The sequence below is a fragment of the Rhinatrema bivittatum genome, chromosome 6 (assembly GCF_901001135.1).
Source record: "Rhinatrema bivittatum chromosome 6, aRhiBiv1.1, whole genome shotgun sequence".
Taxonomy (NCBI): Eukaryota; Metazoa; Chordata; class Amphibia; order Gymnophiona; family Rhinatrematidae; genus Rhinatrema; species Rhinatrema bivittatum.
This window is the reverse complement of record NC_042620.1, coordinates 47,754,948-47,771,990: the sequence shown is the minus strand read 5'-3', so window position 1 is coordinate 47,771,990 and position 17,043 is coordinate 47,754,948. Positions and strand designations below refer to the sequence as shown.

The 17,043-nt window shown below is 37.9% G+C and overlaps 1 protein-coding gene and 1 pseudogene across 1 annotated transcript in view; both read left to right on the top strand.

Annotated features, from left to right (window-relative positions):
* Positions 1-17,043, top strand: part of NCKAP5 (NCK associated protein 5) — a 1,124,153-nt gene that overhangs the window by 316,611 nt on the left and 790,499 nt on the right.
* On the top strand, positions 8,317-8,758 carry LOC115093522 (annotated as a pseudogene).

Sequence of the window (17,043 nt, the reverse complement as noted above, 5' to 3'; positions counted from 1 at the left end):
AGGGGTGTTCACATAGTCAGGTCAAGTTGGTTTTTCTCCAGATGACTGCTTATGATTAGGGATTGAAGAATGGGATTGGGGTATTGTGGGGAAATAATGCTTGTTTCACACATTGTTTGCATAAATGTTCATGTGAAAGGTTTATATTTTGAAAATGGAAAATAAAGATGATTAAAAAAAAAAAATACCATCTTGAAAGCCCAGAACAGATGTATTTCATGCATTAGAAAAGGTGGAAAGAAAGCTAAACTACTACCAGCATGGTTGAAAGGTGAGGTGAGAGAGACTATGATATCTAGAAACATCTTTCAAGAAATGGGAAAGGGATCCGAATGAAGAAAACAGGAAACAGCATAAGTACTGGCAAGTCAGATGCAAAGCATTGATAAGGAAGGCAAAGAGAGAATTTGAAAAGAAGCTTGCTGTGGAAGCAAAAACTCATAATAAAAACTTTTTCAGAATCATTCGAGGTAAAAAGCCTGTGAGGGAGTCAGTTGGACCATTAGATGATCAAGGGGTAAAAGGAGCACTTAGAGAAATGACAAATCCATAGCAGAGAGACTAAATGAATTCTTTGCTTTAGTATTCACTGAGGAAGATGTAAGAGATATCCCATGCTAGAAATGATATTCAAAGGTGATGATTCAAAGGAACTGAAACAATTCTCAGTGAACCTGGAAGATGTACTAGGGTAAACTGGCAAACTAAAGAATAGCAATCACTTGGACCAGATGGAATACATCCCACAGTGCTGAAAGAACAGGGAGGAAATTGCGGACCTGCTATTGGAAATTTTGTAAATTATCAGTAACTTCATCTATGGAATCTGAAGACTGGAGGGTTGCCAATGTAATGCCAATTTTTAAAAAGGGATCAAGGGGTGATCCAGGAAATTAGAGACTGGCAAGTCTGACGTCTGTGAGAGGCAAATTGGTAGAAACTATCATAAAGAACAAAATTGCTGAACATGTAGATTGGTATAGTTTAATGGGACAAAGCCAACATGGATTTAGCCAAGGGAATTCTTGCCTCACAAATTTGCCACATTTTTTTGAGGGCATAAGAAAACATGGATAAAGGTGAGTCAATTGATATAGTGTATCTGGATTTCCAGAAAGCATTTGACAAAGTCCCTCATGAGAGATTTCTTAGGAAATTAGAAAGTCATGGGATAGGTGGTAGTATCCTACTGTGGAATGCCAACTGGTTAAAAGATGGAAAACGGAGAGTAGGGCTAAATGGTAAATTTTCCCAATGGTAAAAGGTGAATAGTGGAGTGCCCCAGGGATCTGTTTTGGAGCTGATGCTTTTTAATATATTGATAAATGATCTGGAAATGGGAACAACAAGTGAGGTGATCAAATTTGCCAATGACACAAATTATTTAAAGTTGTCAAATCACAAGAAGATTATGAGAAATTGCAAGAGGTCATTGCAAAACTGGGAGACTGGGCATGCAAATGGGGAAACAACATTCAGTCAAGCATTCCCATAACTTACTAAGTACTCTTCAACTCCCACTGACTGTAGACACCAATAGCTAATCTCCCTCTCCATGGGCTTGTTTCACATTAATAGTTTGTAATGTTCTTGTTCCCAGTTATGTTAACCAAGTTGTTCTTTCCCTGTTCTCTGTAAGACACTTGTTGTCATTGTTTAATATTTATATCTGTTGCAATGTAAACCGGAGTGATAAGTAACTCTGTTACCTGAACTTCGGTATAGAAAAAGTTATAAATAAATAAGTAAATAAATAGACAAGTGGAAAGTGATACACTTACGGAAGAGTAATTTGTATAAAATACAAAGTTCCACATTAGGAGTCACCACTCAGGAAAAGGATGTAGGTGTCATTGTTGAAAATAGGTTGAAAACCTCTGCTCCGTGTGCAGCAGCAGCCAAGAAAGCAAATAGAATGTTAGGGATTATTAGGAAAGGAATGGAGAATAAAACAGAGAATATAATGTCTTTGAATTCTCCATGGTGCGACTTCATCTTGAGTATTGTGTTCATTTCTGGTCACCACATCTCAAGAAAGATATAGTAGAATTAGAAAAAGGTACCGAGAAGAGCGACCAAGATGATAAAGGAGATAGAACTATTCCCCTATGAAGAAAGGCTAAAGAGGTTAGGACTCTTCAGCTTGAAGAAGAGACAGCTGAGGGGAAATGTAATAGATGTCTATAAAATAATGAGAGGAATGGAACAAATAAACAAAGATCAGGGGATACAATGAAGTTACTGGGTAATGCATTTAAAACTAATAGAGAATATTTTTTTACTCAGTATATAAGTAAGCTCTGGAATTCATTGCCAGAGGATGTGGTGAAAGCTATTAGTATAGCTGAGTTTAAAAAAGGTTTGGGCAAGGTCCTGGAGGAAAAGTTCATTAACAATTAATAGAGGTGCAGAAATCCACAGCTTAATCTTGGGATAAGCAGCTTGGAATCTATCAACCCTTTAGGATCCTCCCAGGTACCTTGTGACCTGGATTGGCCACTGATTGGAACATGATTCTGGGCTTGATTCACCCTTGGTCTGACGCACTATGGCAAGCCTTATGACTATATGTTCTTAGTGTAAAAATACTGACATACAATGTTGAAAAAAAAAAAAACTTCCTTCAAAGCCATTCGAATGTGTCCTCTTTTTGAATGTTTGCACATTACATTTAAAAAGAAAGCGCAAATGCAGAAATGGGTAACACAATTGCAACTTCTCCACGGAAGCTTAAATGCTTCTGTAGCATTGAGGAATTCCTGTGAATTGTGGTTGAAGAGGTTTCTGCCGGGTTACTCATTCAAGAGCTTCTCTTCTAAGTATCTTCCGCTGTGCGTTCATGTTTTATTCTATCGCATCCTGGTAGCAGTTCCCACCATAAGAGCATTGTATTTGGTACTCTTCTTCGTTCGTGGAATAAAGCAACAATGTTGTTAGGATTATGTAAATTAGAAATGTGAGTTAATTTCAAGAGTTTTAAAGAAATGAATACTTTTTTTACATAAAGCATCAGAAATATAGAATGTAATAGTTTAAGATATTGCTGCTGTATAAATTAAAAAAAAAATCCTAATCTGCATTGATAAAGAGGAAAAGAAGAATACCAAACTTTAACATCCATTTAGTATCCAGAAAGCAAAATGGTTGCCATGTCAGTCTACATTTTGCACTGATCTGATGAAGGGATAATTGCTGGCAAAAAGTAGTTGGAAGAGTTGTTAGGTTAGTTCAGTAAAAAGGTATTGTCCTCAACTTGTGAGCTTTTATTTCTCCATTTACTGTACAGAGTCTGAACCTCTTGTGAGCTTTGAGTATCTGTCACTATGTATGATGTTCGTTCAATGATTCTGTGATCTGGCATTATCCAGAGTTTGGGTCTTTACAAATTGTGCATAAGCCATGCTCTCTAGAACAAATGGGGCACAGTACAGTGTAAAACTTGTCTTGACTGTCTTGATATGCAGGATACTGAAACCAGAACCTTTAAACAGAAGAAACTAAAAGTGAACTTGGTATTGATTCTAAGACCATCGTTCTACAGACCGAAGTTTGAAACTCTACTTTGTGCACCCTTCCTTTGTTCACTTGTTTAGATATACATAGCACATGCACGACTGCATATTTATATTCTAATTCTTCATCTTCAGCTAAGTGCGTTAGGTCTATAAATCTTTCTTTTAACATTTGCCCTGTGACCTATTCAAAATAAATCATGCCACTCGAACAATCTATTTATGAAGGTTAAAGTGTTATGATATTGTCTTTCATGTCAGCATGGGTTTCACTTAGGGTGGGCCTGGGGCTTTGATTTGCCATGTTTCCTACTGTGCATTTAAGTGCTCCAAAATGATTATCATGGCTTCTCCCCTGCATTCATCCATTTCACACCTGCACCCTTTTGTTCAGCTCATATCACGTTAACTGAATGTGAGGTCCCAGCTGACCAGCCTTTCCCCTTTCCATTGTCTTCCAACATTAGATTGATTTAGGAATGTGTGTGATTCTTTATTACTGCAGTAAGTCACTAATTAATTTAAAGCCCTCTTTGGAGAAATTAAAGCCCTAGTTAAGACTTGCAGATAATTCAGGTGGTGTATTGGTTCTTCATTAAGGAGCAACAGACTCCTCTGAAGAGGATGAATGTGATCTTGCTCTTACATGTTGTGTTTTATATAAAAATAATTGAAAAAAAACAAACAAGGTTGATATGATGAAAGATGCCAGCTTTTTGGTTAATCGGAGTATTTTTCTGGTTGCTTCTATTTACTTTTGGTAAATTTAAGCAGATTCCGTTGCTGATTTTATAAATATGTAACTGAATGTAAAACAATATTTCAGCAGATAACTTTTAGATGTGCTTTTTCAATACTTTGTGTTTAGCTTTAGAGTGGCAAAACTGTCCGAGTGCTAATTTTTCACTGCCCCCTCCTATTTAGCCTCTGCCTATCCTTCTCTCTCACCTCCTAGTTATGGCATTTACCATTTGATTGTTAAAACAGGGCATGGGTTATCCTCTTCCGTTTTTGTTAATTCTGCCACATAGCTCATAGAAATTTGTGTTGGTGCCCTTCTTTTGCCAGTAGAAACTCTTGATGCTTTGCATGCTAATATTATGTTTCAGGGCTGCCAACCTGGCCATTTAAAAAGCCCTTTGGCCTTCCGCATGGCAGCATGGTGCGCTATCTCCAGCTTGGAAGCTCCTGATTGGCAAGATTGCCATCGCAGATGCAATGGAGGTCATTTGAAAACAGATGTTATTTAATGGTGAATGAAGTGTTAAAAAGAATGAGCCTCAAGAGGCTATATCCATGTGGTCTTTTGTAGCTCTGAATGGTTTTGGTTTATAAAGGGGTTTTCTTATTTTGTGCCCGTGAAAAAAAAAAACAAAAAACAAACTTCTATAAATCAGGCCCAGTGATTCTTCTCTTGTGACATCAAAGTATAATTTTTAATGATTCAAATACTGGAAAATATCTGCTAACATTTCCAGGTTTGGAATACTAATTGTTTATCCAGATATTTGGGGTTAAGCATGTATGAGGGTACACTGTACAACACTTTAGCATCTCATTTGTAATACAGCAAAGTAACTTGTCAAATGGTGTTTGTCTTTATAACAAGGTTCATAGAATAGAATCATTTAAAAATTAGAAGCTATCAGTATTAATTTTGCCACTATTTATGCCCCACTTAATTTTCCCTGCAATATAAGCTATGTATATTCTTATAACTCCTTTGTAGAAATTCATGTACATTTCTTTGGATCTCATAATTCCACATTTTTATTGACGTATAATTCTATATGCCATTGAATTACATATTGAAAGATGATACTGTTGCAGACCCTTTTATAGAGAACAGTCACTTGGAATTTTGTTTTTATAATCTCTGGTGCCTTATTTTGTAGGACCAGAAACCAGGCGTGTTTATATGGAGTTAGTGTGCCCCTGTATCACATTGGAACTTTTAATTTTTTATGATTGTAAATGTAAATATGTTGCTGTTTTGATTATACAGTATCGTACTATAGTACTTTGGCTGAGTAATAGTGAAAGACCAGTAGCATCTGTAAGAATTATCTTGAAAGTGCAAAAATTCAAGGTTTTGAAAGTCAGCTAGTACAAGGCAGTTGGCATATGTCAACTCTTTCTTTAAATATCAAACCCTTACGTTTTCTTTTCTTGCTATCTACTTCCATGTTCATGTCTTCATGATAGCATGCATTAAAAGTACCAATGAGCCATGATGATTTTAATGCAACATGCATTGTTCCTCCTGATGAAGCCATGGCGAAACACGGACCCGTGTCGGGGAACAGAGGACATTTAAATGTCACTGCATTCGGTTAAATACGTCACATTAAAAATTGCTGAATACAATTTGTAGATATCCATGTGTTAACCTTCATATGGATTACCTGACCACTGAATAGTCTGCAGCACACTCCTATTGAGGCAGAAGACTGCTTCTATAGCCAAGTCCATAAACAAAGCATGTCAAGCAGAATGTCATCACCCAGTAAAAATATTGATAACTAATAGGGATGTGCATTCGGGGAGCCCGAAACCCGAAGAAAATTTCGGGAAAAATTGGTTTTCGGGTTTGGTGCACGCTAACGGAAAAATGTTAGTGCGTGCTAACCCCGTTAGCGTGCACTAAAACGAAATCCCTAGTAACTAATTTATTTTATGGGTTGTCATAAGGCTTGGGGGGATATCTGCACAGACCAGCAGTTACTGCCATAAGTCGCTTGCTTGGCAGACTGGATGGACGTTTTGGCCCTTTTCTGCCGTCATTACTATATTACTGTGTTTGGACCCTGTGATCATTTTGGTAACTCCTGTTTGTATTTCACAAGTGATAATTTTGATAGCTCTTGTACTTGCTTCATAAGCACTGTTATTTGTTATTGTTATTTGCTTCATGCTACCTGCTATTTGAACAGGAAAGGTTAGTGTTTGGTTTGGCTTACAAAGAGAAATTTATTGCTTTTTTTTTTCCTGTTTCAAAGTCGGTGTGTTAGATTCATGCCTTTCACCAGAAGAGGGAGCCAAAATCATTAGAAATGACCTAGGCAATACAAAATTTAGCTCAAACCTTTTTGTATCCTGCTCTTAGTAAGAATCAAATGATACATCCTACATTTTATAATGGAACACCACATAATAAGCAGTTTTCAGACCTATTATCGTAATTATGTAGTGTTTACAATTTTCAAATTAGGTTCTCTATGCTGCACTGTTTCCTGTACAGTTGCACATGTTTGAATCCATTTTCCTTTTAACTTGAAACATCCAAGACAAAATCCATGCAGATCTCTTAAGAACTGATTCAGATATTTTAGCCAGTCGCACATCAGGACTTTTTATCAGAGAAACCCAAAATGGCCAATCTGATTGCCTCAGTCAGGCTTTTCAGGTGAAGCATGATGTGATGTGTGCTCAGGTGAAAGGTCTCCATCGAGTCCTTGGTGGGTGTGTGTGTGTGTTTTTTTTTTCTGGGAATGTTTCCAGTGGGGCAAATAGAAAGCAGAGGTGACTGAAAGAAAGCCTCAGTGTTACTTATTGTAGCTCTGTAGGTTGATGTGAAATCTAAGAAAAATAATTTTGGTTATTTTCTTTAAATAGGATCACTTATTCTTACCTTTAGAGAAATACTTATGGATTGATGTTTTATGGTACACACACTTTTTCTAAGTGTGTTAAGCTAAGAAAATAAGAACATGCTGGGTCAGACCAAGCATCCTGTCTCTGATGGCGGCCAGTTCACAAGCATCCACCTTGTCTCAAAAAGTGGATCTGTTTCTTGTTGGTCACACCCAGGTGTAAGCGATGGATTTCCCAAGTCTACCTGGCTATTTATTTATTTAATACATTTCTATCCCACACAATCCTGCATTCTTGGCAGGTTAGAGAGAAACATTCCTAATCAAATAAAACATACTTTAAAAATAAAAAATCTGGTAAAATTTAAAACACTGTTTATGGACTTTTTCTCTAGGAACTTGTCCAAACCTCTCTTAAACCCTGCAGTGCTACTGAGTTTGACCATATCCTATGCCATTAGATTCCACAGCTTGATTGAGCAGTGAGTGAAAATTTATTTTTTCTGATTTGTTTAAATCTGCTTATTGTTAGTTTCATGGAATGTCCTCTTGTTTTAGTATTTTTTTGAAAGGATAAATGGCCAACCTTTATTTACCACTCCATCCCTCTCATGATTTGATACATTTCTATCATATCTGCTCTCAGCACTCTCTCTTCCAAGAAGAGCAGCTCTAATCAGTTTAGCCTTTCTTCATAAGGAAAGCTGTTCTATCCCCTTTATCATTGTGTTACCTTTTTTTCTCTGCTTTTTCCAAGTCTGCTGTATCTTTTTTTTTTTTTTTTGAGATGGGATGACCAGAAGTGCACAAAGCTACTACTACCCTTAACGAAGGGCTTGGAGGTAACCTGCACAGAGCAGCAGTTACTACTGCCCTAAAATACTTGCTGGACAATTTTGGTCTTTGTCTGCCATTATTTACTATGTTATACTCAAGGTTAGGGTGCAGCATAGATTGATACAAAGGTATGATATTCTCAGTTTTATTCTCTCTTCCTTTCTAAATAGTTCTTAACATTTTATTTGCTTTTTTTGATTGCCACCAAGTAGTTCTAAGTATTTCAACATATTGTCCACAAGAACTCTGAATTCCTTTTCCTGGGTCATGTGTAACTGTAGTTGCTGGGCTTCGGCAAGCTTCTCAAATTTTCCAAGTTCCGCGGCAAGGAGGTACTCATTGAAAGCATGGCTTCACTCTGAGGCACCACCATCAGGGACTACCCCCAGATGCACCAGCTCCAGGGTGAGTTCTGTGCCCAGGAGCTGGAGGTTCTGGGCTTTCACTGCAACCAGTTTGGCCACCAGGAAAACACCAATAATCAGGAAATACTGCATTCCCTGAAATACGTTTGCCCAGGCAATGGATTTGAGCCCAACTTCACCTGGCTGGAGGAGTGTGATGTGAATGGGGAACAAGGAGCACCTGCTCTTCACCTTCCTGAAGAAGCAGCTGCCCTACCCAAGTGATGATGTGCTGTCCTTCATGACCAACCTCAAGTCCATCATCTGGTTCCCTGTCTGCAGGAACGACATCTCCTGGAACTTTGAGAAGTTCCTCATTAGGCAAGATGGGGAACGTTACAAACTCTATGGGAGGCAGTTCAAAACCATAAATATTAAAGCTGACATTGAAAATCTCCTTAAGAGAAGCTAACCTTCAAAGAGCACCGCGTACTCAGATTATAATTGGGTGAATTTTAGGTGGCAAGAGTAATGCGAAATTTTCTGGACAGAACCAAACCCCAGAGAATGAGAAGGGTAATACCCGGTACGCATTAAAAAAAAAAAAAAAAGGTTAAATACAAAACTACACATGTTTTGGTGTTGACATACGCAGGCTGAAAGAAAATGGTGACAGAATTTAGATAACGCAGATCTGACTGCTTTTAAAAAGTTACTTGTTGAGTATCAACAATACTGCAGTGAGGCAAGAAAATAATTTTACTCCAAACTGATTCATGAGGCAGGATATAATTCAAAAGCCCTCTTTAATATTGTTAAACTTTTAATCACTCAAAATGTTCCATAAACCTCTGAGGGCATTGATGGTGATGCCTTCTTATGCTTCTTGGCAGGACGCGCTAATCCCCTTATAGAGTTAAGGGGTTGTGGATGCACGTCCAAAATGTGCATCCAACCACGGGTTAAACAGTGTGCTTGGCTGAGCGCACTGTATTGGATCGGCCTGTTTGTTAAGAATAGCTTCTACCATTTTGTTCAATACTAATATCAGGCTCACTGGTCCATAGTTTCCTGGGTCTCTCTTTAAAATTTGGCATTACTGTTGCTACCCTTCAGTCTTCAAGTACTGTGGCTCTTTGCAGTGATATGCTATAGATTATTAGGAACAGGTTTGTTTATCATTTAATTGCTTTACAGATTAAAAAAATGCCCAAAACGATGTACAGTAAAATCACATCGAAACATCAGTTACACAAAACATAAACAATACGTCAGCCACAGTCATGTTCTCTTAATCATATCCAGTTAAAAAGATCACAAATAATAGCAGTGCTAAACTGCTGCCCTGCATTTAAGTTTGAGTTCTTTTAGAACTCTGGGATGAATACCATCCAGTCCCAGTGATTTTTTTGTTTTGTCAGTTTGATTTATTACATCTTCCAGTTTCACAGTGATTTGCTTTAATTGCTCAGAATCATCAGCATTAAAGAATATTTCTGGTATGGGTACATCACCTACATATAATTTAATGTTGCTTAATGACTATTAATAATAGGCACTACCAGCCAGTAACAGCCTTCTTTGCTTTCTCTTTAATCATTGGTCAAGCATTGACTCAATTCTGTGCACTCTGTGCTCAGTTTTTTTTATATAATAATTTTTATAATTTTTATGCATATAAAATTGACTTAACTTCAGCTCTTAAATACCTCCTCATCCACCAACAATAGCCTTAACTAATTCTGTGTTTCGTAACCCTGCATTGGGGGAATATGGATTCAATGTGGTGAGGATTGCGTTGGTTTTATAGCACCAAAGGAATTTGAGACATGGTCATGAATGTTGACTATTATGTAACCCTCATTGGAACAGGCTTCCCCTTCCCCAGAATATTCACAAGTTTGTAACAAATCTAAAGCTTCTTCCCTACATTATCATCTCATCCATGCATTGAGGTTCTACATTTTATCCTGCCTCTGGGATGGAGTCGTATAAAATGACTACTTGGTATCAAATATCCCAGAACTTGGGAAACATAATTGAATTTGAATCTATCAATCTCGTTTGTTTCCCAGACAGTAGTAATGAGCACATATCTTGTAATCCTTTTCTGACTTACATATTCATACCTTGTATGATGTTGTGTATACTGCCATATAGATACTACTATTCATTGTTTATACAAAGCGGTAAAGTATATATGCATGATTCTCAGCTTATAAGTTTGAGCACTACAAGGTTGTGGGTCTTCCTTACTCAGTATCTCTAGGTTTCACTGTTCTATGTTCTGTATGCCACATTGCTAGCCTAAAATATATTTTCTATCCCTACAACTAGATTAGTGGAAAAGTATTGACGTGCTCTTTTGCATATTTAGTGGTTGCACATTTTAATTTTGTGTACAAAATTTTGTCTGGCACTAAATTTATTCTACCTTGGCCAAAACTTACATGCTTTTAAAATTGTACAAGAAAATAACTTGGTAGTAGCTCTAGTTTTTCACATACTGGTGGAAACTGTGGGAATATTTGTGTACAGCTTGAATTTGGTACAACTACAGAATGCATTGTGCATGCAAAATGTGGTTAATTGTGTGTGTGTGTGTGTGTGTGTGTGTGTGTGTGTGTGTGTGTGTGGTGGTGGGGTATTTGCCCTGTTCTTAAATCTAGCCCGCTGAAACATAAAACAATATTCAATTCAACATCTTTGTGCTTTCTTTACAGTTCAGAATTTCACAGTTAAAAAAAAAATTGGCTTTAGAACTTTGCACATTCAAATAATGTGTAATGAAAGACTTTAATTCTACTCTGTTCTGGTTTTAATTTTTTTTTTTTTTTTTTTTTTTTACTGGTTATTTAATTGCAAGAATGATAGTGCTTCTTCTCAAGGTACCAAGCATAAGTTAGAAGTACAATAGATTGAAAAAAGATTAAAACTAGGAATATTTCCTTCAGACTGATTAACTCTGCAACAGAGCCCAAGAGAAAACAAGTTGCTATTATGTAAAATTTCTGCATTCTTCTCAATGCCATTTCACCTCTTTGTAGAACGTTGCAGTTTTGATTAAGGTTGTTATTTTTAATTGGGTTCTGTAGCCAAGTGTGGATGCTCCTGTTCCAGCTTTGTGGGCTTATTTAATCTTCTTTCATTGAAGAAATATTAAAATCCACTCCATCCCCACCCCTTATACTTTTGTGAAGTTTTTGATAGCTTTTTAGTCATAACTAGGGATGGGAAGTCATTTGCAATAAAATAGGAAATACCATCTGTATTTCCTATTTCTATGCATTTCGGGGAAAACAAAAAAAGATAGGAAAAAACCCAAAAGTTTTGTGTTGGTTTTTTTCCTATAGTTTTTTGGGGGTGGGGGAACCAAAAAAGCTCATTAAAAAAAACCATCCTCCAATCTTTGGGTACAATAGATGATTTTAATGATAGGTTGTAAATTATTAGTAATAGAGCTACAATTTAATTTTTGAGTTCTTTCAGAACTCTGGGATATGCTTTAAACACAACTTTATTTTTATTTGTTTATTTAATGTTCCACTTTTTCAGGCAGTTCAAAGCAGATTACATTCATGATTCTTCCAAATAGCAAACTATCTTGATATCAGTTTGCTTTCCAATTCAATTTATGATTGCATTTCATAAATATAACTTTTGTATATACAAGAAGGTAAAGAGTATAGCTTTTGTATATGCAAGTTAGGTTGAGAGTACATTGTACAAATCTCATCTTTGTGTACCTTTCATCACTCCAAATCACATAGTCTTCACTGGTAACTGTGCTGTTCATACCTCTGATTGTTTCTACCTCAGTCCTGAGTACCTATTACTTTCTCTTACAGATACTCTCAGGAGAGGCATTGACTCTGGCCAACAGTTCCTTCTCATCTCACTAGACATTTCTTCCGCATTTGACACCATTGAACATGACATTCTTCTATTTCGCCTCCAAGAATGTGGTCTCTCTGGTACTGTACTCCCTTGGTTCCAATCATATCTTTCCAATCAGACTCAATCTGTCAAATTCAAAAATGAATTTTTTTTCTCTCTGTCATCAAAACTGTTATCCCTCAGGGATCTGCACTTTCCTCGATTCTCTTTAATATTTATTTAGTTCCTAACTGTAAAATTCTCTCCACTCTGATTGCTATAATCTTTATGCCAACAACATACAGTTTGTTCTTCGTATTTGCCCCTCTTGGCAAGATACTATAGATCATCTCAACATTTGCTTCTTCGCAATAAAAAATTGGTTGAAACATAACAAGCTCTCACTTAATATGTCCAAAACAGAGTTTTTAGTGGTTTCCAGACCCTACTCCTCTTTCACTATAATGACCATCTCTCTAAATTATCTCTCCTTTCCAATTAAGAGCCATATTAAAAGTCTTGGAGTAATTTTAGATAACACCTTTCTTTTCGTCCTCACATAAGAGATTATTTCTCATGGATTCTACAGACTTCGAGTTCTTGCAGGCCTTTGGAATGTTTTACACTTGCCTGAATTCTGTACAGTTCAAGTGTCCATTTTCCCCATTGTCAATTACTGTAACAGTGTATAAAAACAGGCATTTCTCTCACTTCACTATGACTGTTGCAGTTGCTATTGAACTCCACTGCATGACTTCTATCAGGATTAAAGCGTAGACCACATCACCTCCAATTTAATTGATTTACATTGGCTCCCAATTAATGAGAGAGTGAAATATAAGGTTGGAATGTTCGTTTTTAAATTGCTTAACGACCAGACCTGCCATTGGGCCAACACCAATATTGAAATTTTAACAACCCACTAAAGCCTTCTGCTCTTCACAACGTGGCTTACTCGAGATTCCATCACCCAAAGTCACACGATTACACATGACCTGCCAGTATGTCTTTTCCGTCACTGGGCCCACTGTCTGGAATTCTTCTCTGATAGATACCAGACAATGTGATTTGGTAAAGAATTTCAGAAAGCAAGTCAAGACTTTTCTTTTCAACCAAGCATATTTAAAAATGTTTTAAATTTTATATATTTATTTTAATATTTGTCTGTTTATGATTAATTTATATTAATGAATTTTTTCTTTAAACATTTTTTTATTTAATGTTGTATTTTTTTTTATGATTGAAATCTTGTTTATTGCCTAGACCTTTTAAGTGTTAAGCAATTCATAAATGTTAATAAATGTAAAACTGCCCCCCAAAACCTAGCACACCATCAAAATCTCACCCAGAGTTCAGAATGCCACCTCTTACAGTGGTATAAAAAGTAGACTATTGTATGCTTCCTCAGAGTCTCGCACACTCTCTCTCTTTCTCCTCCTCTCCCTGCCCACAAATCCCATTTCAGCAGTAACATATAGCTATCACAGGCATAACACCAGGAAAAAAGGTGTAGCTATTTCTGGCATTAAAATCTGTGATGGTGTGTGTTTTGCTATCGCACACAATGCTAAGCACCCCTCATTTTAATTTACTCTGCCCTAACTCCGCCCTAACTCCTTAAACATTTAAAATTTGCATACACATCTTGCGATGATGTGTTATTTATCACTGGCATTAGGGCCCTAATGCCCGCAATAACACTCGCATGCAGTTTGATAAATGACCCTCATGGTTTGCTAATCTCTTTCAATGCTGTATTTTTATTGACATTTTAACAATTTAAACATTTTTAAGGAAGAAACAGCATATCAAATATCCAAATTAAGAGGATTGCCTTGTATATTGCAAGAAAAAAAGCCACATTTATAATTCATATTTCAATTACTTATATACTATAATACATGATACAAGTCCTGCCCAAAATGGTACCCATCATTATTAAAATACAATCCTACTGTAATTAAAACTAAAATAATTCAATAAAATAAGCCCCCATATAGTTCTGAATTAAGAAGGATCCAAGAAAAGGCAAAAAGAACAACAAATAGAATGGACAAGCTTTGCTAAATTAAACAGGAATTATTGCCAAGGCTACCAAGCCTGAATGCATCCTATGTAATTGTCCAAAATGTGACCATAAAGACCCCAAATTAAGCAGAACGAGAAATATTAATTACCTTCATCATATTAATGCAGTCTTCAAGAAAGATTGGAAATATTCATGATTATAAAAGATGAATCTCTTACCCTGATGTTTAATGAGGCATTTACAAGGAAACCATAAAAGGCTCCCCAAAAGACACAATATGAAAAATTGCTTTTGCTCAAATTGAGAGGTCTTAGGCAGCACATTAGGGTAAACTCACATCTTTGCCTATGAGAAGGATTGTCTCAGTGGTGAGAAAACAATTTTAAGGTCCAGTCATGATCCGGCTCCAATAAATATGATGCAACTAAGTTATTATTGGCAGTCTCCTCTTTCAAAGGAATCCCTTTGGTCTAAACTGTCCATAGAGAACAAGTATATTGGGAGCATTCTTTTCCTTGTCTCTCTTGCATTTACACAAAGGTAGATAATATCACCTATTTATTTATTTAAGCATTTAAAGGCACACCTTTCTCAATGGTGCTGTACAAGTGGATTGCATTATTAAACTTAAAACATTTGAGATATTAAGGTAAATAGCACATCAAACAAAAATAAATAAAATCCACTTCATAACAAAACTCAGCCTACTCAATTCCTCAAAGAAAATTCTTCAGCAAAGAAATGGGCTTATTTTAGCTTTTCTTGAATATCACCATAGCAGTTTAAGGGCAAGTGACAAACTGCTCCACAATACAGGACCTAAAAATGAAAAAGTTTTCAATTGAGTACCCGATATTCAGTGGCTTGTAGAGAAATAATGAATTGTGACTTTGAAAGTTTACTTTAAGAGCATACCGGTTTGCAATAAATGCACTGTCTGGAATAATCTGTGTACGTGTCATTTGTAATCCACCCAAATCTGATGACTTTTTAGGGGATCAAATACTTTTGCAAGCTGCTGTATCTTGATAGAAGGAATTACTATCTAGTTATCTGCTGATTGCAAATCTCTTGTGGACTTACTATAACAATATTTTTAAAATATTCAGGGTCATCTTCCCTCAGGGCTTTGAACATCATGACTTTAAATATTGACCTGGTAGCAATGGGAAGCCAAAGTAATGCAATAAAACTAAGGAGTGAGATGTTCTTATCTTCCAAGTCCTAATTTAGATGTGTTGCAGCCTTTAAACCGTTTGTAATACTTTCAGATATTTTTGGTCAAACCGAAATAAAGGGCATTAAAATAGTCTAGCACTGATTAAAGCATCGCCTCTGAATGAAAATCATCTTGTTTTAATAGGTATCTTGGGTGCCACACTGATCTCTGCTTGTAGAAAGCTGTCCTTAAAACTGTTCTTATCTGTACCTTAAAATTAAGATGGGAGTCAACTAATTCCCAAATCTTTTAATTCTGATAGGCATTGGAATGATTGCCTCTGATTTGGAGCTCCTAGATAAGGATTGGGAAATGACTTACCCAGAGTTCCTCAGTTTTGCCAAATTTAGAATTAAATTATTGGACAATATTCAGCCTTCTACAGCTTGTATACACTTAGTAAATCTGAAGAGTCCTATGCAGAATTAACTATGAGTAAGGTAAGTTGTAAATCTGCTTGAAATCTACACTGTAACCCGTGGGCTGCAGTTTCCCCAGGAAGGCCAAATGGTTGAATTAAATGGCCTATGATGCCGATCCCTGGGGAACCTCTAGAGCAGCGGTTCTCAACCGGTGTGTCGCCAAGCACTGGCAGGTGTGTTGCGGCTCCCGGTGTTCCACTGCCCCGCTTGTGCTTCCCTTCTCCGTAGGGGGCAGGGCTGAAGAATGGAGAGATGCTGCGTGCCACTGCTGGAGGCCAGGCCAGCAGGGCCAAAGAGAAGAGAGACCTGTGTGCCGGCGCCGAAGAATGGTGAGATGCTGTGCGCTGCCGCCAGCAGCCGAAGAGTGGAGAGACCTGTGCGCCACTGCCGGCGGGGCCGAAGAATGGTGAGACGTTGCGTGCCGCGGGAGGCGGCTGGAGAGACGTTGCACGCCGCTGGAGGTCAGGCCAGCGGCGGCTGAGAAGCGGAGGCCAGGCTTATTGGGCCAAACAATGAGAAGAAGCTTCATGTGAACTTGTGTGTGTGTATGGTAGAATGGGTGCCTAGTGCATGAGTGGCAGCTTTGTTTGTGTGTGGTAGAATGGGTGCCTGGGTGCATGAGTGAGAGCTTGTGTGTATGTGGTACAATGGGTGCATGAGTGGCTGTGTGTGTGTGGTATAATGGGTGCACACACACACACACCTGCCACCCAGGCACCCATTCTATCACACACACACACACACACACACACACACACACACACACACACACACACACACACGCTCACATGGAGCCTCTTCTCATTGTTTGGCCCAATAAGCCTGGCCTCAGCTTCTCAGCCACCTCTGGCTTGACCTCCGGCATGCAACGTCTCTCCAGCTGCCTTCCACGGTGCGCAGCGTCTCACCATTTTTTGGCCCCGCTGGCAGCGGCGCACAGGTCTCTCCACTCCTCAGCTGCCGGTGGCGCGCAGCGTCTCTCCATTCTTCGGTGCCGGCGCGCAGGTCTCTCTTCTCTTCGGCCTTGCTGGTCTGGCCTCCAGCAGTGGCTCGCAGCGTCTCTCCATTCTTCAGCTCTGCTTCTAGGGAGAAGGGAAGCACAAGCAGGGCAGTGGAACACCCGGAACCGCGACACACCTGCTGGTGCTTGGTGACACACCGGCTGAGAACCGCTGCTCTAGAGCAATGGTTCTCAACATTTTTCCCATTGT